Below are 24,375 nucleotides of genomic sequence, written 5' to 3'. Positions count from 1 at the left end.
ACATAATAGCCGGTACATCCACCTCTGTCACGGATAACAGCGGAAGAGCGTCGTGGCATAAAAGCAATGACGCCTTGGTACTCCGCTAGAGCGAGTTGGCACCACATCTGCACACACAAGTCACCTAATTCCCGTAAATTCCAGGGAGGGGGGCGATTAGCTCTGACGTCACTTCATACACGTCACAGAAGTGTTCCATCAGGTTCAGATCTGGTAAGTTAAGGAGCCAGCACATCAATTGGAACTCGCCACTGTGTTCCTCGGACCACTCCATCACACTCCTTGCCTTATGACAGGGCACATTATCTTGTTGAAAAATGCCACTGCTGTCGGGAAACATGATCGTCATGACGGGGTGTACGTGGTCTGCAACAAGTGCACGATACCAAAAATGGCTCTGAGCACTATGGGACCCAACAGCTGAGGTCATCAGTCCCCTAGAACTTAGAACCAGTTAAACCTAACTAACCTAAGGACATCACACACATCCATGCCCGAGGCAGGATTCGAACCTGCGACCGTAGCGGTCTCGCGGTTCCAGACTGACGCGCCTAGAACCGCACGGCCACATCGGCCGGCTGCACGATACTCCCTGGCCGTTATGATGCCTTACACGTTGTCCAGTGGACCCCTGGACCCCCACGTGAATGTTTCCCAGAGCATAATGGAGCCGCCACCGTGTACAAGAACTGTTCTCCCGGAAGACGACGGACTCGCGGTCATTTTCGCTATGAAGAAGAAGGTATCGGGATTCATCAGACCATGCAACGCTCTGCCACTGCGCTAACGGCCAGTGCTGATGGTCACGTGCCCATTTCAGTCGTAGTTGCCAATGTCCTGGTGTTAACGTTGACACGTGCATGGGTCGTGAGCTGCAGAGGAAAATCGTTAGGAATCTTCGGTGCACTGCGTTTTCAGACACACGTGTACTCTGCCCAGCATTAAAGTCTGAATTTAGTTCCGTCACAGTTCCTGTTTTACCAGTCTGCGCAGTTTACGACATCCGACATCTGTAGTGAGAGGTGGCCACGCGACCACACGACGTCTGGACGTGGTTTCACCTGGTTTCGCCACGTGTTGAAGACAGCACTTGTGCAGTTTCGGAAATGCTCGTGCTGAGCCTTTGGGCCATCACAGTCTTTCCTCGGCCGAACTCCGATAGAGCGCGCGCCTTCCCTGTTCTATACACGGGCAGACTGCTCACTGATACTACATACACCGCGCGTGTATCTGACAAACAGTCACTCCTCGCCAGGTGACACTGCTAGCGCCTGCATGGATTTATATCGATAGTAGGTCGGTGGTAATAATGTTCTAACTGATCAGTGTATATATTGCTCCATTTAAAAGAAAATCAATGTGTGCCACTCGTTCGTGGAATTTTTTTGATATAGTCTGTGTAGACGCTGTTCTTCTGTCACACCTTCTCTTAGAAGTGTATGCGATTTGTCAAACATTTCATTGCGCTTCCAAGTTTGAATAACAGGGAATGCAAGGATTTGCTCAGCTCCGTAACGGGTTTGTTAAAAGTAAAATATCATGCATAACTGCACTTTGTGCAAAGCGTTCAACTAGAAGTAACAGAGACAACCCTATCTGACTGGAGCGGCCTATTCATAAGTCTTGTGCTAAGTTACTACATCCTCTTTACCATAACCGAGAAAAGTGATCCAGTGTTTAAAGCACTCGATTCGCTTTTATGGGAAATATGGTTCAAATTCACGTCTGGCCATGCCATTTCTCCAAAATCACTTATGCGAATACCACTCTAGTTAAAAAAAAAAAAAAAAAAAAGGGTTCAAATGGCTCTGAGCACTATGGGACTTAACTTCTGAGGTCATCAGTCCCCTAGAACTTAGATCTACTTAAACCTAACTAACCTAAGGACATCACAAACATCCATGCCCGAGGCAGGATTCGAACCTGCGACCGCAGCGGTAGCGCGGTTCCAGACTGTAGCGCCTAGGACCGCTAGGCCACTCCGGCCGGCCACTTTGGTTTCTTAAACACACCTGATTCTTTTCCTCATTCGTGACCAATTCCAATTACCATTTCGTCTGTAATGAACCACACGTCAAAATTTTATGGAATGGAGCAGCTGCTTGACAACTTATCTCAACGCACTGTAGAAGAAAATGTCGCTTATCAGATTCTAGTCTTCGATTTTTGCGTGTTTATAGAAGTTATTTTTAGTTACCTGGTACAGTGTCAACATGTTAGTCCTTTCTACCGCTCTGATCTGACTGCAAGGAAGAAATTTCGGCTACTATTTGTCTAGGCACTGTTATGCTTTTTCTGAAAGGATGAGGAAAATATCATCGCACTTACTCTCTTGTTACTCTCTGCTTACTAATCAATGACGTCTGCTGTTTGTTACAACTAAGTCAAACATGATACCGGTTTACTGGCAATGGAATTATTGTTTATTTAAAACTGGAGATATCAGTTGACAATTTGTCTCCTAAAATACTGTATGATCCTAAATTGGAACACTGCTACAATTTTTATCTTTCAGGAGAAACGAGATAAGCAAGATATAAAACAAACTGTACGTCCTTATTATCCTTTCTGTAATGTACGAGATATTCACTAAAATTATACCAAACTCATAGAAAAACCATAGGATTTTAATCAAGCAAGTGGGTGTAGTGCAATGGAGTCCTTGTAAATCGTGGATGAAATTACAGAACGGAGCAGTAAGTGCGTCTTGGATTAACAAATTTTTAGAAAATTTTTGACGAAATTTCGACAAAATCTGTTTTAACAACGTTTGAAAAACAAGGTATTTATTCAATATATTTTGGCCTATTAAAGAATATACTTTTATATGTCAGCGCGACAGTTTCCATTCCACGTATTCAGTATAGTGGGAAATTATGAATTGAAAGGGGAGTCACACAAGGAGATTCCGTATAACCAAAACGTGTCTCTGCAGTTCTAGAAGAAGATTTCAGATCCAGAGATTGAGCAAATGAAGAAGGTCTACGTGTTAATTGTGCATATCCGAACCATCTACGTTTTACGAATGACGATGTACTGTTTACCTTTAATCCAGATGAAGTTTAGCAACTGTTGGAAGACCTTAATAGAGAAATTTTTGAAGTAGCTCTGAAAACCTACTGCATATAGCTTAAGATATTGTACGACCAGCTAATCGAAAATAAAATAATGCAAATAAAAATTGAAGCTGCAGGAGCACTCACAGAAACTGAAGGCGACGATTTTATGGCCAGGAAACGAAATAAATAAGACAGCTAAAAATTGCTGGAGTGCTTTGGTAAACTAAATAACGTTTTTCAAATGAAGATTCCAATGCATCTGAAACGGAACATGCACAAGTAGATTGCTTGGTCAGTTTTTAGATATGACACTGAGACAGGAGTTTAAAGATAGTCATAGTAGTACGTAATTTACGTACCGTCTCTTGCCTGATTTTTTTCAGGAACGTTCCCTTAATCGTACCTCACATGTGTAAGAACATAGTTTCTTTTGATTTTAGTATGTTGCTAAACTAACAACACGAGCAAGGGGGCGCAGAGATTAAGGCCAGGACTAGCATTCTAGAAGAGCAGGTTAAAAATGGTTCAAATGGCTCTGAGCACTATGGTACTTAACATCTGTGGTCATCAGTCCCCTAGAACTTAGAACTACTTAAACCTAACTAACCTAAGGACATCACACACATCCATGCCCGAGGCAGGATTCGAACCTGCGACCGTAGCAGTCACGCGGTTCCGGACTGCGCGCCTAGAACCGATAGACCACCGCGGCCGGCGAAGAGCAGGTTAAAAATACCCGTAGAGTCACACACGTTTGGGTTCTCCGTCGTGTCCAAAAATCATTTAAGCAAAATGACGGGAAAGTTTTGTCAAAAAAAGAAAGGAAGATACTGCCGGTATCCTTTGCCATCTTTGTCCAGTCTCAGTTTATGTCGTTTGAATACACTTTGAAGTATAAATTTTATGAAGAGCTTTTGACGTGTGTAGATTTTTCAGTCTTGTTAGCTTCTAGTGTAAGTTATTGACATAAAATGAAATTTGTATTTCGGAATAGGAGTAAAAACGTCAAAGAAAACAGGTTTATAGGAGAAATACACAGATGTACAAAAAGTACTGCGGAATCAAACAGGAAAATTCCCTAGGTTTGAAATGGATCCTGTGCGTTTAGTAAGTCGACGTTTGAGAGTATGGAACATCAAACTACACAGATGGCGGATGTGATGGGATTAAGTGTGTGATGTTTCACCAGTGAAGTAGACCATTAAAATAATGAGTGTTTCCAACATTAGTCGCTACGTCTGAGAAGACAGAGTCGAAAATCACCCGTTTCTTCTGTGCGTTATTGAAATACAAAACCACATGTCATTGGGAACTCTTATTCGCAGCACATCATTTGTTATTCCCTTCCTGACTTCCCAGCTGATTGACGCTTCACCAGCTCAAAACCATATGTCTGTGAGAAAAAACTCGGCTTCGAGTAGAAACAAGCGTAACAGCCCTCATAAATACGTCAAGTGACCATCTGATTTGGTATCTTAATGAAAAGTAATTCTTACTTAAGCTAGAAGAGGTGACGCAGTAAGGCAGGCTTTTAGGTAGTAATACTAGTTTCTTTAGCTAGAAATTTAAGGTTGGTTGGTTGGTTTGGGGGTGGGGACCAAATAGGAAAGTCATCGGTCCCATCGGATTAGGGAAGGGTGGGGAAGAAAGTCGGCCGTGCCCTTTCAAAGGAACCATCCTGGCATTTGCCTTAAGCGATTTAAGGAAATCACGGAAAACATAAATCACAATGGCTGTGCGTGGATTTGAACCGTCGTCATCCCGCATGCGAGTTCAGTGTACTAACCATTGCGCCACCGCGCTCGATGCCGGAAATTTAACAAAGATCTTCTATCTACTACTAATAAGTGGCACCAGCTTTATATGTATCTGGCAATTCCTTCCTAGTGTTTCAAATTTTTCTCCGTAGTACGAGGGTTGGAACTTAAATAGTGGCAATTGATACAAATGAGTTACATGTTTGCACCTGTTACAGAACAGGCTCTGCTAACGGTATGCTATGCCATCCACATCGCTGGCAACGGGTTCTACACAACGCTGGTGACTATTTTGAAGGAGAGCAACAGGTGCAAATATGTAACTCTTTTGTATCGGTTGTGAATAAATAGTTGCCACTATTTAAGTTCCAACCCTCGCATAAGATTAACATTCATAAGTACAGTAATATTATACGGTTTTCATCATTAAACAGCGCTGAATTATAGTTCTCCGTATATAGATGTAGAATTTGAACTATTTCTTTTTCCTCTTTAACCGCGACATGATCTCGTGCGAATACCGTGACCATGATTTGCTTATTATAGAATTCATCGGCCAGATCGCAAAAGAATATTGATCACTAGTTTCAGTTCTAGGTATGGATCATCTCAACATTTAAAAGCGTTAAAGAGGCAGTTTTTTCTCTTAATATCTGAAGATGACTGATGCACAGTATTAAAAACCATTATAATTGAAGTTTTCACCATCCACATGGTGTGATGTTATATACACAGGAGTATATCAATTCATATTAAAATTCTGTGTACACTACAGACCAATCTAAAACTGTTGTATAAAACATGCTCGGAGTTTTTCAGGGTACAACCTCGAGCTTTCAACGATTACCTCCACTGTCTTCGTGAGGAGAAACTGACTGTCAAAACTGCTGCTGTGGTGGCCTTATACGGCCAAAAGACGGCTTCTGATTGGTCGGTAATTACTTCATGCTGCCGCAAGTGGTGTTAACGTGTGGACTGGTGGCGCTGCCGCTCATACCGTAGCGTAAACAATGCGACAAATATCTGTCGCTCTTCTTTGCATCGAGAGCTATCTTCCATGCACCGCTAAGATTGTATCCGCTGCTACAGTAGAAGATTTTCTGACAGGTTCGTTCTCACCTCACGAATCTAAAACTGTAGGAGAGAAAGTAAGAGACGGAGAGAAAGGAAAGAAGGCAAATGAAGGAGGGAAAGAGGGGGGTGGGGTTAGAGAGGGAGGGCGAGAGAGAGAGAGAGAGAGAGAGAGAGAGAGAGAGAGAGAGAGAGAGGCAGGGGAGAGGAGTAAAGAGCTGCATACTCGTATATCGTATCTGAGGGAGCATATAGAGGGGCTTCGTTATCACTCCGCTTAGTATTCTGAGAGACCACGTCAGTAACACATCACCAGAAGGTGGTGAGAAGCTCACTGCAGTCTCAGAATTGATGAGTGCCTATTCACTGGCAAAAGTTCCACAAAAACAGGTTAACGAGGCAATGTTCCGCGCTAACTGTCACCGTAATGTTATCGTCATTACACGGTGCATTCCTGGCGAAAGATATCCAGACCACTAGCACCTCATGTATGTGCTCTTCTAATGAATATGTTTAACCTCTACTACTGTCACAGCGCAAATAACTATTCTCAGTACTGTCCATTTAAAAGTGTGACCTCATGCGAAATTCTTAATTTCTTAGCGTAATCGATATATGGTAACACCTGACTGAAGAAATCAACGAAACAAATAGGCAGTTGCATTCGTACTGACAGGTCAAGCCCTGTGGCATAGTTACCTAAAATGACGGCACCAAATGTACTATACAGGATTCAACCGCTTGCTTACATCCAGCAAATGCCGACTACGTCAGTTATTACAAGGCATTGCGATCTTAAACCGTTCGAGTCGCGTGTGATGATGGGCGTCAGACTGAAGAAATTTCATGTATAAATCTGTGGAATCAATCAACCCTCCTTGAACTACGGTTTCATGCATTCACCGGGAACACAGAAATGTAATCGTTACCATAGCTAAGCACAACACATTTGCTACCAAGGGTACACAGTAAGCTTTTTCTCTACAACTAGTGAGAGGGGGTTTGTTCTTTACAAAAGAATTCAACATACAGTAAAAAGATCACAGAAAACAAAGTGACGCGGGACTTCATCTGAGACGCCGAGTGGTCTGCGACGCGAACTGCTCCATGGCTCAAAACATGACGCGCTTGGTGCGCGGGGAGGGGTTGACCGGCGACAGAAGTGTGACTGCGTCTAATGTGGTGAGCTAATGTAAAAAACAGTGCACCCCTAGTGAGTGTCAAACTTTGTAGATACAAAAATACGTTAGACTGGCCAGTACAAAATGTTACACATTAAATTTGCTAACATCTACCCACTGTTTGGTAATATGGGAAGTTACAACTTTCGGAAAAAGGTTCGATCATCCCTTAAACATACAATAATGTTACCTACGGGTAATTTCTACAATTGAGCTAATTTGCCGTCTCCATTCGCGAATAGTGCATTGGTAAAATGATAGTCAGTAAAAGTGGTATGGGAGTTCTAATTGCCGGCCGAAGTGGCCGAGCGGTTCTAGGCGCGAGACCGCTACGGTCGCAGGTTCGAATCCTGCCTCGGGCATGGATGAGTGTGATGTCCTTAGGTTAGTTAGGTTTAGGCAGTTCTAAGTTCTAGTGGACTGATGACCTCAGAAGTTAAGTCCCGTAGTGCTCAGAGCCATTTTAACCATTTTTGAGCTCTAATTTCTATGATTTTCTCGCTGAAGTCATTTCGCGAGACGTATGTGGGAGCAGCTGTTTGTAGAAGCATGTACATGAAATGTATTCGCAGCTGCGAATACGAACAACCATCAGCTGTATAAGAGAATGACGACAGTGAAAATTTGTGCCGGGCTGGGACTCGAACCCGGATTTCCCGTTTTACACGAGCGGTTACCATAATCGCTTTTACTATCCGTGCACGACTCACGAAGAGACATAAACGTCCAGATGTTGTTGTTCCTGAGTCACAGTCAGTACTCTTACGCACCTTACGTAATTTCCGTAAAGAGGAGAACATTTTAATTGAAAGCCGCTGTGTGGCATCTGCGGATGTATACCATATTGCAGTGTCTGTGTTGTTAAGAAGAAAGATGCAATGTTCCTTCGAAAATGCTTGCATGTGGGAAGGAAAATTTCATCGTTTTTCTTAACAACACATGCCCTGCAACACCGTATCGTTTCTATAAGCCGTCTCTGAAAACTGCTTATTTAAGGACTTCCACATTACCGAAATGTGCTTGCCCGACCTTCCCTCCGTTGAATTAAGTTAGTGATTTAGGAGTGATCGGGGTGGGGCAAGTTAGAAGTGTTTAAAAAGGTTTAATTAATACTGATAGCATGTATCAATTATCTTGAAACGCTACAAATGTATAATTTACTCCGCTCTGGTGGAAGGAATTCCTGTATTGCAACTCCACGCAGTACGAAATGTTACATAACGATTTTTGCTAACATCACCTCAATGCTTAGTATTAAAGAGCTCACTAGTTTAGGAGAATACTCTGATGGTTCATTACACAGTCACATGTGATTCCTACCCGTATATTACACTACTGGATATTAAAATTGCTACACTAAGAAGATGACGTGCTACAGATGCGAAATTTAACCGACAGGAAGAAGATGCTGTGAAATGCAAATGATTAGCATTTCAGAGCAATCACACAAGCGCCGGTGGCGACACCTACAACCAGCTGACATGAAGAAATTTTCCAACCGATTTCTCATACACAAACAGCAGTTGACGGGCGTTGCCTGGTGAAACGTTGTTGTGATGCCTCGTGTAAGGAGGAGAAATGCGTACCATCACTTTTTCGACTTTGATAAAGGTCGGATTGTAGCCTATCGCGATTGAGGTTTATCGTATCGCCACATTGCTGCTCGCGTTGTTCGAGATCCAATGACTGTTAGCAGAATATAGAAGCGGTGGGTTCAGGAGCGTAATACGGAACGCCGTGCTGGACCCCAAACGGCCTCGTATCACTAGCAGTCGAGATGACAGGCATCTTATCCGCATGGCTGTAACGGATCGTGCAGAAACGTCTCGATCCCTGAGTCAACAGATGGGGACGTTTGCAAGGCGACAACCATCTGCACGAACAGTTCGACGACGTTTTTCAGCAGCATGGACTATCAGTTCGGTGACCATGGCTGCGGTTACCCTTGACGCTGCATCACAGACAGGAGCGCCTGCGATGGTGTACTCAACGACGAACCTGGGTGCACGAATGGAAATACGTCATTTTTCGGATGAATCCAGGTTCTGTTTACAGCATCGTCATGGTCGCGTCCGTGTTTGGCGACATCGCGGTGAACGCACATTGGAAGCGTGTATTCGTCATCGCCATACTGGCGTATCACCTTGCGTGATGGTATAGGGTGGCATTCGTTACACGTCTCGGTCACCTCTTGTTCGCATTGACGGCACTTTGAACGGTGGACGTTACATTTCAGATGTGTTACGACCCGTGGCTCTACCCTTGATTCGATCCCTGCGAAACCCTACATTTCAGCAGGATAATGCACGACCGCATGTTGCGGGTCCCGTACGGGCCTTTCTGGATACAGAAAATGTTCGATTGCTGCCCTGACCAGCACATTCTCCAGATCTCTCACCAAATGAAAACGTCTGGTTAATGGTGGTCGAGTAACTGGCTCGTCACTATAAGACAGTCACTACTCTTGATGAACTGTGGTATCGTGTTGAAGCTGCATGGGCAACTATACCTGTACACGCCATCCAAGCTCTGTTTCACTCAATGCCCAGGCCAGTGGTGGTTGTTCTGGGTACTGATTTCTCACGATCTATGCACCCAAATTGCGTGAAAATGTAATCACATGTCAGTTCTAGTATAATATATTTGTCCAATGAATACCCGTTTATCATCTGCATTTCTTCTCGGTGTAGCAATCTTAATGGCCAGTAGTGTACTCATGGTGAACTAGGGCTTCGCCTGTAACTGCATATACTTCGTGGACTGTGAAAATCCTACAAACTTTCTGAACTGCACTCTGCTCCATCGCACCGAGTGGTCAGCACACTGGACTCGCATTCAGGAGGACGGCTGTTCAAATCCGCGTCCGGCCATCGATAGTTAGGTTTTCCGTGATTTCACTAAATCGCTTAAGGCAAATTCCGGAATGATTCCGTTGAATGTGCACAGCTGACATCCTTCCTCTTCCTTCTCTAATCCGAACATGTCCTCAGACTAATGACGTCACTGTCGACGGGACGTTATACTCTAACCTTCCTTCGCTTCCACTCTCCGCCGCCTGAAGTGTTTTTAGAAGCAATCTCTAATGCTACGGTAATTTCTGAGAAGCCTTGCCTATAGAACGCACGGGCTCAGAACAACATATATCGAACCACGAAATAATAGAAAGTACGGCTGTAGTGGCGGGAGATATCGAAAGTGTTAACTGCTTTGCCAGGCGAACAACGTTTAGCGTTATGAATAGGAATGAGTGAAGCCGTTGTAGTGTCCAGGCCTGATATTTTTACCTAGTGAAAGTCAGTTCCTCGATTGTGTAATGTGGAGTCTTGTTTGGATTTCTGTTGGGATTATCGATTGCTGCCAACTGACGATTTCTGCAAGTGTGTGAATTGCCACGGAGACAGCCGGCCGGAGTGGCCATGCGATTCTAGGCGCTACAGTCTGGAACCGAGCGACCGCTACGGTCGCAGGTTCGAATCCTGCCTCGGGCATGGATGTGTGTGATGTCCTTAGGTTAGTTAGGTTTAAGTAATTCTAAGTTCTAGGCGACTGATGACCTCAGAAGTTAAGTCGCATAGTGCTCAGAGCCATTTGAACCATTTTTGAACGACGGAGACAGCTGTGTAAAACTTCGTAAGGAAGCCACCGATGCTGATTTCCTATTTCAACTGTACTGCGCGCCATATCAGAAAGGAACATCGATAAGGAAAAGCACATGGTTAGTCAATAGAAAGTTGGCCATCTAAAACAGCATTATTTTATTCTCGTGTTGGGTAAGAGAGTATACCCTACAAGCGACTGCTTCCGAAATCGAGTTATCGAGAACACCATTTGTGACTACTATGGGTTTTGTCGATAAGTCTGCTGTGTGTCACGAATGTCAGCGTTCCTATCGGTGGACAAAATAAGATCGTGGACATAGCGAATAGCATATAGCCACTTGGAAATACAAGGAAGGACGAGCGGTAAAACACGAAATTGAAAACATATGGGCCGCCCATGTGACCGAGCGGTTCTAGGCGCTTCAGTCCGGAACCGCGCGACCGCTACGGTCGCCAGTTCGAATCCTGCCTCGGGCATGAATGTGTGTGATGTCCTTAGGTTAGTTAGGTTTAGTTAGCTCTCAGTCCCAAGGGACTGATGACCTCAGATGTTAAGTCCCATAGTGTTCAGGGCCATTTGAACCATTTTTTTTTTGAAAACATGTGGATCTTTGGAGACATTGAAAGGCTGGCTCTTGGCACTATGGGACTTAACATCTGAGGTAATCTGTCCCCTACAACTTAGAACTATTGAAACCTAGCTAACCTAAGGACATCACACACATCCATGCCCGAGGAAGGATTCGAACCTGCAACCGTAGCGGTCGCGTGGTTCCAGAATGAAGCGCCTAGATCCGTTCGGCCACACCGGCCGGCTCATTGAAAAGGAATCCCGTAAGTGCCTCATAGTTAGAGTATATTCGATGGGCAAGCAAATTTAAGTGTCTCACGTAAAGCACTTCATCTTGCTCGGGACAAGAGCTGTAACAGACGACTTTAAGTCCTACAGCACCTTGAAGAAAGAATGATTGAAACATGAATTTGTAAATGATTCTGTGAAATTTGTTTCTTTGGACGATCCATCTTTCCACACACAGAAATCTGCCAAATCGTCGATTAAAAGCTAGGGCCGACCGAGATACAGGGACGAACTGTACCTCTTCCAGTACTAGTACTGTTGAATTCTGCCTAGTTGTCAAAGATGGTATGTATAGGAAACCTGCTTCTCGGATCGCTAGACAACAATTCATGCAAATCCCATTAATGAGTTTTATTACGAAAAGTACATGACAATACTTAACTTTGTGTTAAACAGATGTGTCGCAAGCAAAGGGCGACAGACAAAATAAACCATGTTCTTTAGTACATACAATTCCTAAGTCGCTGGTCTTGAAGGGCCTAATTTTGATGCTGCTGTAGAAGTGGGCTGCGGCGCTTATGTCCTCTTCGCATACAGGCTGCTGCCGTCCACAGCTCGTGGTCTCGCGGTCGCGTTCTCGCTTCCCGAGCATGGGGTCCCGGGTTCGATTCCCAACGGGGTCAGGGATTTTCACCTGCCTCGAGATGACTGGATGCTTGTGTTGTCCTCATCATTTCATCATCATTCGTGCAAGTGGAAGACAGAACTGAGAAAAGATTGGGAATTTGTACGGGCGCTGATAATCGCGCAGTTGAGCGCTCCACAATCCAAACATCATCATCCACAGACTGCTGCCGTCGCGTTGCCGTCCTGGAGAGGGGTCGGTTAGCGTGCAGTGGAGGCCTACGAGACAGACAGGACGCGGCGCGTGCGTCACGGGGGTAGGCCTGAGCTAGCTCGCTCGCTCAGGTCAGCAGACGAAATGCGTTTCTGATCGTGTTAACTCGAAACTGGGTGTGTACGTACTAACAAGAATTGCATATTCTACTGAAATCTGCTTTTAGAGAGTCTTGTATTGTATTGTATGTTAACCGGGTACCTAGAAACGACGGAGAGACTCCGTCCCCGCCGCAGCCGCAGTGGTCCGCAACCCCACGACAACTACCGCAGTCCGCTTCACCCCTCCGCCACCCCACACCGAACCATGGTGATTGTGCGGTTCGGCCCCCAATGGACCTCCCCAGGGAACGTCTCAAACCAGACGGGTGTAACCCCTATGTTTGCGTGGTACAGTAATGGTGATGTACGCGTACGTGGAGAACTCGCTTGCGTAGCAATCGCCGTCATAGTGTAGCTGAGGCGGAATAAGGGGAACCAGCCCGCATTTGCCGAGGCAGATGGAAAACCGCTTAAAAACCATCCACAGACTGGCCGGTTCACCGGACCTCGACACAAGTCCGCCGGGCGGATTCGTGCCAGGGACCGGGCGCTCCAGGCTAGAGAGTCTTACTGATCACGAGTACTACAACAAAATACACGACTGTGCAGTGGCTGTAATTTAAGATCTATGCTCTGCATAAATGGTATAACAGCATCTAGTCTCTACTGCTTAACAGTGCTCATTTCATACAAGATGCCGTGCCTCATCCAACCGATAAAATTTTATTATACCCAGTACAGTCGTAACAAATTATTAGTAGGCATATGGACTTTCGATCGTTGTAGTTCTAATAAACAATAAGACTCCATAATAGCGGATTCACAGCAGAAGATGCAATTCTCATTTGTAGATAAACATGTAATTGCGAGTGAACAGTTGCAGAAGGGTAGTTTGTCTGCTGAGCTGAGCCAACGAGAGAGTCAGGCCTATCTTCGTGAAGTACGCGCCGCGGCCTGTCTTTCTCGTGGGTCTCGGCGTGCAGTTGGCTGACGTCTTCTTCGTAGCCCTCTCTGCTCTCTCGTTTCCGACTGGTGTGCCGGCGCTTGACTTTACGCCGTTACATGTACTTTGACAGTTTGCGGTTGCGTGGGCAAGTTCAACCTTCCGAGACTCTCCCAGTATTCCTCAGAGACATATCAATACCGTACCCGGGTTCGGAGAACAAGGATTGCTCCCGACCGCGAATACAGTCCGCGGAATAGTCCATGAAGAAGACGGGGCTGACGAGTAAAGTAAGTGAAATTACTAGTTTCAGTTTGTAATTAATGTCAACTTAGTAAACGTGCGTCTTTTCTCGTCCCTCTAGTCACCGCAATAAACACTGTCCATATTTTGCCTCCACGAGAGTCGCGCGGTCGATATATATCGTTTGGAGCCCGAGCGTTGCATAAGCAACGCTTCTTACAAATTACCAGTGCTACACTATGTGATCAAAAGTATCCGGACATCTGGCTGAAACTGACTTACAAGTTCGACGTAAAAGTCGGCATTCCAAAACATCTCAAAGGTGTTCTATAGGATTCAGGTCTGGACTCTGTGCAGTCCAGTCCATTACAAGGATGTTATTGCCGTGTAACCACTGTGCCACAGGCCGTGCGTTATGAACATGTGCTCGATCGTGTTGAAAGATGCAAACGCCATCCCCGAATTGCTCTTCAACAGTGGGAAACAAGAAGGTGCTTAAAACATCAATGTAGGCCTGTGCTGTGATAGTGTCACTCAAAACAATACGGGGTGCAAGCCCCCTCCATGAAAAACACGACCACGCTGTAACACCACCTCCTCCGAATTTCACTACACACTGTCGTTTGGCATTTACAGGCGTGATGTGTGGCTAATGAGCAGCCGCTCGACAGTGAAATCCAAGTCTTCTCACCTCCCGCCTAACTGTCATAGTACTTGCAATGGATCCTGATGCAGTTCGGAATTCTTGTGTGATGGTCTGGATAGATGTCTGCCTATTACACATTACGACCCTCTTCAAACACCGGCGGTCTCTGTCAGTGAACAGTTGAGGTCGGCCTGTACGTTTTTGTGTTGTACGTGTCCCTTCACGTTTCCACTTCACTATCACATCGGAAACAGGGGACCTAGAGATGTTTAGGACTGTGGATATCTCGCGTACTGACGTATGACACCCAATCACCTGGCCATGTTAGAATTCCGTGAGTACCGCGGAACGCCCCATTCTGCTCTCTCACGATGTCTATTGACTACTGAGTGCTTAGCAGTAGGTGGCAGCACAATGCACCTAATATGGAAAAGTATGTTTTTGGGGGTGTCCGGACACTTTTGATCACATAGTGTACTTCCGTAAGTATTTCGAACTTGAGGAAATGTGAAACTGACCTTGGAACTACACTACTGGCCATTAAAATTGCTACACCGCGAAGATGACGTGCTACAGACGCGACGTTTAACCGCCAGGAAGAAGATAATGTGATATGCAAATGATCAGCTTATCAGAGCATTCACACCAGGTTGGCGCCGGTGGGCGACACCTACAACGTGCTGACATGAGGAAAGTTTCCAACCGATTTCTCATACACAAACAGCACTTGACCAGCGTTGCCTGGTGAAACGTTGTTGTGATGCATCGTGTAAGGAGGAGAAATGCGTACCATCTGTTTCCAACTTCGATTAAGGTCGGATTGTAGCCTATTGCGATTGCGGTTTATCGTATCGCGACATTGCTGCTCGCGTTGGTCGAGATCCAATGACTGTTAGCAGAATATGGAATCGGTGGGTTCAGGGGGTAATAGGGAACGCCGTGCTGGATCTCAACGGCCTCGTATCACTAGCAGTCGAGATGACAGGCATCTTATCCGCATGGCTGTAACGGATCGTGCAGAAACGTCTCGACCCCTGAGTCAACAGATGGGGACGTTAGCAAGACAACAACCATCTCCACGAACAGCTCGACGACGTTTGCAGCAGCATGGACTATCAGCTCGGAGACCATGGCTGCGGTTACCCTTGACTCTGCATCACAGACAGGAGCGCCTGCGATGGTGTACTCAACGACGAACCTGGGTGCAAGAATGCCAAAACGTCATTTTTTCGGATGAATCCAGGTTCTGTTTACAGCATCGTGATGGTCGCATCCGTGTTTGGCGACATCGCGGTGAACGCACATTGGAAGCGTGTATTCGTCATCGCCATACTGGCGTATCACCTGGCGTGATGGTATGGGGTGCCATTGGTTACACGTCTCGGTCACCTCTTGTTCGCATTGACGGCACTTTGAACAGTGGACGTTACATTTGAGATGTGTTACGACCCGTGGCTCTAACCTTCATTCGATCCCTGCGAAACCCTACATTCCAGCAGGATAATGCACGACCGCATGTTGCAGGTCCTGTACGGGCCTTTCTGGATAAAGAAAATGTTCGACTGCTGCCCTGGGCAGCACATTCTCCAGATCCCTCACCAATTGAAAACGTCTGGTCAATGGTGGCCGAGCAACTGGCTCGTCACAATACGCCAGTCACTACTCTTGATGAACTGTGGTATCGTGTTTAAGCTGCATGGGCAGCTGTACCTGTACACGCCATCCAAGCTCTGTTTGACTCAATGCCCAGACGTATCAAGGCCGTTATTACGGCCAGAGGTGGTTGTTCTGGGTCCTGATTTCTCAAGATCTATGCACCCAAATTGCGTGAAAATGTAATCACATGTCAGTTCTAGTATAATATATTTGACGAATATCCGTTTATCATCTGCATGTCTTCTTGGTGTAGCAATTTTAATGGCCAGTAGTGTACGTTTGTGATTTTGGGGTGCGACAATCTCGAACTGTCTCAAAGGTATCGATTACTACGGATAGAAAGAATCGATTTTTTTTAATTTAAAGAAAACGTATGAAGCATCATTATCTTCCGGTACAGATGTGTCAGTGTGTCCGCTCTGTTGGACGAGAGGCCGCGTTGCAGCTCTACTCGAGCGGCGCGGAGCTGCACGCACCGCGTGGGCAGCGGTGGCGTGGAACTGGGAAGCTGCGGCTGCGGAGAGCGTTGCATGAATGAGAGTGAGCCAAGAAAGGGCGGGCGCGCTCGGCAAGTGGGTCACTCGGTGCGTGGGTCATCTACCTTGAATGAGAGCGCCTGCGCTGCGCCCGCCTGCTGCCGCCGCCGCCGCCGCTGCCGGCTACACTCACACATCGCCGGCTCTCGTAACACACGCTGTCGCTGCCTCCACGCCCGCCCGACCGGCTACAATCGCCGGCGTCTGACTCGGCCCTTCCTGCAACTTCTTGCCGCGTGCAGCTTTTGTCGACGAGGCGACCTACAAATTGCCCACCACTTCGTGGGAGGTCCCACAACATTGTCCTCGTTCTGACATTTTTTTCTGCTCTCGCTGTCTACTTCTTTTTCTCACGTAGACGGCAATGAACCGAGAAGGAGCTGTCGTCCCTCCACATCTTTACCAATGTGTCCTCTCTCTCTCTGAGGCATTCGATACGAAATATAAGGTTGGTGCATAGCACGTAGCGTTTTAGTTTTGCATGTCGGTATTCCTGTTGCAATGGGTTTATTTACCGATTGTCAAATTGATTCCATATTTTTAGATTGCCGGAAGGCTTTCGAAACAGTTCCTCACAAGCGTCTTCTTACCAAACTCCGTGCCACTTGTGGGACTGGATTAGTGATTTCCTGTCAGAAAAATCACAGTTCGTAGTAATAGACGGAAAGTCATCAAGTAAAACAGAAGTTATATACAGCATTGCCCGCCCGGTTGGCCGTGCGGTCTAACGCACGGTTTTCCGGGCGGGAAGGAGCGCCTGGTCCCTGGCACGAATCCGCCAGGCGGATTTGTGTCGAGGTCCGGTGAACCGCACAGTCTGTCGATGGTTTTTAGGCGGTTTTCCATCTGCCTCGGCGAATGCGGGCTGGTTCCCCTTTTTCCGCCTCAGTTACACTATGTCGGCGATTGCTGCGCAAACAAGTTCTCCACGTAAGCGTACACCACCATTACCCTACCACGCAAAAAATAGGGGTTAAACTCGTCTTGTGTTAGACGTTCCGCCGGCCGGGGTGGCCGAGCAGTTCTAGGGGCTACATTCTGGAGCCGCGCGACCGCTACGGTCGCAGGTTCGAATCATGTCTCGGGCATGGATGTGTGTGATGCCCTTAGGTTAGTTAGGTTTAAGTAGTTCTAAGTTCTAGGGGACTGATGACCTCAGAAGTTAAGTCCCATAGTGCTCAGAGCCAGTTGAACCAGTTGAGACGTTCCCTGGTGGGTCCACCGGGGGCCGAACCGCACAATAACCCCGGGTTCGGTGTGGGACGGCGGAGGGGTGAAGTGGACTGCGGTAGTCGTCGTGGGGTTGTGGGCTACTGCGGCTGCGGCGGGGACGGAGCCTCTCCGTCGTTTCTAGGTCCCCGGTTAACATACAGTACAATACAACATACAATATACAGCGTTCTCCAAGAAAGTGTTACCGGCCCTCTATTGTTCCTGATCTATATTAACGATATAGGAGACAATCTGAGTATCCGTCTTATATTGTTTGCAGATGTCTTGTAAAGTCATCAGATGACCAAAACGAATTGCAAAATGATTTAGATATGATATCTGTATGGTGCGAAAAGTGGCAATTGACCCTGAATAAGGAAAAGTGTGAAGTTATTCACATGAGTACTAAAAGAAATCAGCTAAATTTTGATTACGCGATAAGTCACACAAATCTGAGGGCTGTAAATTCAGCTAAATACTTAGGGATTACAATTACAAATACACTACATTGTAACGATCACACAGATAATGTTGTGGGTAGAGCAAACCAGAGACTGCGATTCATTGGCAGAACACTTAGAAGGTGCAACAGGTCTACTAAAGAGATTACTTACACCACGCTTGTCCATCCTACTCTGGAGTATTGCTGTGCGGTGTGGGACCCGCATCAGATGGGACTGACGAATGACTTCGAAAAAGTACAAAGAAGGGCAGCTCGTTTCGTATTATCATCAATTAGGGGAGATAGTGTCATAGACATGATACGAGAATTGGAGTGGAAATCATTAAAACAAAGGCGTTTTTCGCTTAAACGGGATCTTCTCATGAAATTTCAATCACCAGTTTTCTCCTCCGATTGCGAAAACATTCTGTTGGCACCCACCTACATAGGGAGAAATGAACATCACGATAAAATAGGAGAAATTAGGGCTCGCACAGAAAAATTTACGTGCTCGTTTTTCCCGCGCGCCGTTCGAGAGTGGAACGCTAAAGTGACAGCTTGAAGGTGTTTCATTGAACCCTCTGCTAGGCACTTTATTGTGAATAGCAGAGTAATCACGTCGATGCAGATATAGATGTAAATTGTCATTTTTCGCTTGTAGTTCACTGTTGCTATTTCAATTTACGTATTGCCATTTTGTCATTTGTAGGTAGTGAGTGGAGATGTGGACCTTAGAAAAAGGAGTGCCAAGTGGAAAAATCGGAACATTTCCAACATATTCTTCTGTTTGTATTCAACAGAGGGGTAACAGCAGCGGTGACACCCAAAAAAATTTGCGCCGTGTATAGGAATAATACCACTGGACAGACCCCGTTTGAAGAAGGATCGTTTTGACATTAGTGACCTTCTGTGTTAAGGAAGAACTTCGGGGTTATCGTTTAAACGCATTAATCCACGACGATCCACGTCAGTGTACTTGAGAATTGGCACGTGTGATGAACTGTGATCTTTCCACCAATTTGCGACATTTTCCTGAAAATGTGGGAAGGTTCAAAAGTCGGCATGCTCTAAGTCAAAACCGCAAAAGTCAGCGGGTGGTTATACGTGCATCTCTGCTTTCTCGTCAGCAATTCGCTAGTGAACAACACCGGCCATTCCTTTCCTCTATCATTACTGGTGACGATAAATCATGTCTTTATGCTAACACAAGGAAAAGAAAGGAATGGCTGAGCCCAAACAAAGCAGCAACTCCTCATAGAAAGACCTGTGTGCATCCACAAAATATAATGTTTTGCGTCTGGTGGAGCAGCGACGGCGTGGTGTGCTACAAATTGCTTCCCAGAGGTGTAACAATCACTGCTGACGTTTGATGTCAATAAATGAGACATCTTGCAGATGCAGTACAAGGAACAACCACCAGGAAGACTGCATGAAGTGACGCTACTCAACGGTGGCGCCCGCCCGTATCCTGATAAACTGACAAAAGCACTATATAGGAGCTTGGTTAGGAAGTCATTCCGCACCCATGATATTCATCCGAACTTGCGCCCTCAGATTTTCACAGTCGCGGAAATGAAAAGTTACGCCAGCTTTCTCATACTGTTGTAAACAGTGACGTAGAATATATTAAATGGTTCAAATGGCTCTGAGCACTATGCGACTTAACATCTGTGGTCATCAGTCCCCTAGAACTTAGAACTACTTAAACCTAACTAACCTATGGACATCACACACATCCATGCCCGAGGCAGGATTCGAAGCTGAAACTGTAGCGGTCACGCGGTTCCATACTGTAGCACCTAGAACCGCACGGCCACTTCGGCCGGCTAGAATATATTATTGATGACTAAATTCTCTTATGTGTACCTGTTGTATTTATTAAACCTTATGGAAAACCTTGAACTTATGTGTCAATCCAATGAAATTACCCCATTGGCAAGTATTGTGATCTTTCGCTTGCGTACTTTTTTCTTATTATTTTTGCACTCTGACAACATTTACTTCTACGAGTTTGACAACAGACTTTACCAATGTCGATAACAGACCGGATCAAATACATAATAGCAGTTTTCGGAGAAGAGGACTGTAATTTTGGTTCCAGATGGATTATAGAGACAATGTCGACTAATTTTCGCGCAGTTGGTGGAATACAGATACAGGAACTGCAGAGCTGCACGATGGTTTGGTATGACTTGGCGAAGTGAACCTAAGTACATAATCGTAAATGAAGAGTACATCGGAAGATATCGTGAACAGAACGTGTAGTGTGTGATAACGCACTATCATTGAAATGGAAAGTTTTGTAAACATAGTTAGCTATAAATAAAAATATAACAGCTGACACCATTCATAAAACGCGTCAAATATTGTTAGATTGCGCGTCTCTGAATCAATTTAGAAGTAATTGTAGTATATTTACGAATTTATAAGGAGCGATCAAAAAGTTTCCGTTCGAAGGCCGTACAAAATAGAGTCGGTACGCCAATCAGGCAAAACCGCCGTGAGCATTGATGCTATCATCCCACCGTCGCACCAGGTTGAAGATAGCCGTTGAGTAAAACCCTCTCTCATGCTGTCTGAAGAAGTTCGTCACTGTTTGCTACACATCTTCGTGCGACTGGAATCTTCGACTCTTTAAGGCATTCTTTAAGGACCGAAGGCGTGATATTCACATGGGGAGAGACCAGGACTACAGGGTGGATGCTCGAGTATCTCCTACTTGAAATGGTCCGTAAAGGGTGAGACTGGCTACCCAGATCGACCGGCGACTTGTCGAATCGCGACCAGTACGCAACTTGGCGCACCATTCCACAACGGTCGTTTTCAATAGACATGCTACACCACACAGATTCTTCATTCTTTGATGGACATCTACAGGTGTTTGGCAGTCAACAAAAGAATAACAGCAGATGGGTCCTGTTTGCACGCATTTAATAATGACGTCGTCATAGTTCGCGTTTCGCATTTACGGTACACACATCGGAAAGACACGAATGTCACACTAATGCCTTACCTACATGTCGGTACTTACATACCAACATCGGAGTTGTGTTACGTTGCATATGCACTGCAGCAACGCCCTCAAGCGGAAAATTTTTGATCGTCCTTTATATAACACAGGTCATAGGTACGAGAGAAATGTTTTAAGTGGAAAAGTGATTTCGACTACTTCTCGCTGTGACATATGTAAAATAGTAAATACGTTAAGACTGTCCTTCAAAGAGAATGGATCAGCAGATATACCGAATATTTCAAATATCTGATTGGATTATCAGGTAGATATTTTTTTCTGCAGAAGTTTTAGATATCATTTTTAAACAGTCGGAATCATTGTAACATAATTGGAATCTTGCGTCAATGAATTATTTTGTAAACCTGTATTATTCGTGAGTCGACAGAAATGGTAGAGTAGAATCTTGTACGATAAGATGATTTTTGAACGAAAATCTTCTCTGGAAGGACGTCGAGGTATGATGGAACATTAATAACATACTACGAAAGATAATACTTTCACTGTTGTTTAGTCATTGCGGACTGATACAGCAGTCTCTTCTTTGAAACTTTTCTGTAGACATTTGATCCTGACACTTTCACTGGAAAGCTCCACGGGAAAGCAGCAGGGAGGTTGTTAATTCGCTGCGAAAATCTGGTTTCATAGGCATGTTTTAGGAAATTGAGGAAGAAGAAAACCGAATGCTCCGTTTGTATGTAATTATATGACTTATTGTAAGTGTGCTTGTTTCATTCGGATGGATAGTACTGCTGAATTTTTTAAAATTCAACGACTAATGTAAATCCGTTCTGTGATGGTTGTTACCTGGTAATGAACATATGAAAACATACACACAATTCAAAAGTCAGCCCTATTTGGCAGCCGACAGCCAAAGATTCGGAAAATTACCTGAAAACATATTTGTGAATATCTTAGGAAGCTATTGTAGTCCGGTCAGCCCAGATGAGTGTTCTTTTGACAGAGTATGAAAGCAATCTCGACATATATCTCCTCTTTTGTAGAATTCTAGATTACTCCTCTCCACCCCCTTTCGTTTCATGCTCCAGAGTTTTCTAATATAGAAAAATTTGGCTTCGATATTCAGACAGATGCACGGTACCACTGTTGCACATCAGCAAGCTCAAAGTAAAGGCGAATCATCGTTGGTTTCTGTAGTGATATATATTTTAGTAGTTTCTGTTTACCTTCTTACTTATGTAGCATCATACGACTGAAGAACAAAATATTGTTGCTAACAATTATTTCTCATTTTTACGGAGCAGGAGGAATGAAAACACAAAAATTAACATAGATTCTGTGTAGTTTTAAGTCTGTTAATGAAGGCAGCGGGATCCTATTGGGGAGTAATAAAAGCAGAATATGAGTAGAAGCAAACCAGTTTGTTTAGCTCAACGAGGAGGGTGGTGATTTGTGAGACGAGGGGACGAGGTGGAACCGAGTAATTCCACGCGCATAATTAATGAGCGTTGATCGAGCCCACTGACCAGCCTGAGATTTCCGCCACACGTTTAAGTGAATTTCGAACCAGGTCCTCATGTCCACACACGCTATGTAGTTACGGTTAAACATGCAACTACGTATAAAGTTTATACGACTTACAGGCAGGAGGTAGCGTTGCGATGTTAGAAAGGGCATCTGTGACAGAAACAAACGCTAAACTCACGATGAGTAAAGAATCAACAGGTGGAGACCTTGCAAAGCAAGATAACTATTCGGAGGAAATTGAGCTTGGGTTTATTGAAGGAACATTCTTCGTATTGCCTGGAGAAATATAGGTATAGGTATACCATGGAAAAATCTCATTTAGGATAGCCGGGAGGGAACTTGAAACACGCCTCTCGTGAATACGATACCAAACGGAACGAGGGACCTCAGCTGATATTCAAGAGGGAAACAGACTCAGATGAGCCCATCGCGTACATCAGGTCCAGCTCCAGTCGAACTCGACGAGTTAAAGAAGAAAGAGGATGTATTACGTAAAAAACATACAATGGCCCTGGTAGATGATTAAGACATTAGAAAGATTAAAGAAACTAAGAACGCAAGATAAAAGCTACACAGGGTAGCATCGCAGACAAACTTCCAAGTACCGTATCAGAAAACCTATTATGTAAAAAATCCATATCAGTACTGCAGCATTGTTTCACTGGTGATGGAAAGTGGGATGACTTCAAATACCGTGGAGTGCTTCTAGTACCACGAGGATAGAGCAGTGCGACCAACATAGAAAGATACATCAAATTTCAAAAGATGTAAGTGCTAACGTGGAAGCACTAAAACAGCAAAATTACACAGCGCAATGTACTATTTTAGTTTTAGAAAACAATAGTTTCGGTGGAATCATGTATCAGAAACCGTCTCCTTTGGCAGTCAAAACGAGATAGGAAAATTTCGATTAGAATGTATGCCCCCACGCAGGAACTTGGAACTTAGATAGAGAGAAGAACAAGCTACAGACAACATCATCGGCACCGTGCGTGAGAGTCTCTTGAAATCCTATGCATATACTTACAGAATGGATAGCAACGCACAAATAAACTGTTAATGATTAACAACGTCAAAACCAAGTGAACTATAGAATCCAAAATGATGTTCAAATTATAAATATCACAGAAGGCATCATATAGGATGTAAAGATGAAATAATGGTTGAAATGGCTCTGAGCATTATGGGACTTAACATATGTGGTCATCAGTCTCCTAGAACTTAGAACTACTTAAACCTAACTAACCTAAGGACATCACACACATCCATGCCCGAGACAGGATTCGAACCTGCGACCGTAGCAGTCGCGCGGTTCCGGACTGAGCGCTTAGAACCGCGAGACCACCGCGGCCGGCGATGAAATAAGCTCGGCTTAGCCACAAGATGGTGTTCACATGAATCGGATTTAGTTTTTGCTATGTTGGTAGGCGTAGCACAATAAATTAAGTCATGTATCAATGTTCTCAGCAGAATTGTTTTGTTTATATGTCTTTTTAAAACAACTGTGTTACACGCGTTTCGTTCGAATGGATAAACTGGAACACTGCGCTGCCACGAATTTTTGCCCCCTTTTGGACGATTTACATTAATTGACGTTCAGTGTAAGTTAATGCGGGTTATAAGCTGTATGGTCCTTTATTTTCAACATTTATGAAATGGGCCGCAGAGATCATGTAGGCGTACTTCTCTAAAAAGTGATCCACCCAAAGGATGTTTTAAATTGCAATCATTAATGTAAACACGAAGACAGTGCCGAACACTGTTACTGATTAAACGTGTCAAAGGAGAAGGTGA

General features: G+C 44.8%; 1 protein-coding gene across 1 annotated transcript in view; it reads right to left on the bottom strand.

Moving 5' to 3' along the window:
* Positions 1–24,375, bottom strand: part of LOC126184828 (aquaporin AQPAn.G) — a 163,783-nt gene that overhangs the window by 53,944 nt on the left and 85,464 nt on the right. The gene's annotated exons all lie outside the window — the stretch shown is intronic.

The sequence above is a fragment of the Schistocerca cancellata genome, chromosome 4, assembly GCF_023864275.1.
Source record: "Schistocerca cancellata isolate TAMUIC-IGC-003103 chromosome 4, iqSchCanc2.1, whole genome shotgun sequence".
NCBI classification, from domain to species: domain Eukaryota; kingdom Metazoa; phylum Arthropoda; class Insecta; order Orthoptera; family Acrididae; genus Schistocerca; species Schistocerca cancellata.
This window is presented reverse-complemented; position numbering and strand designations above follow the sequence as displayed.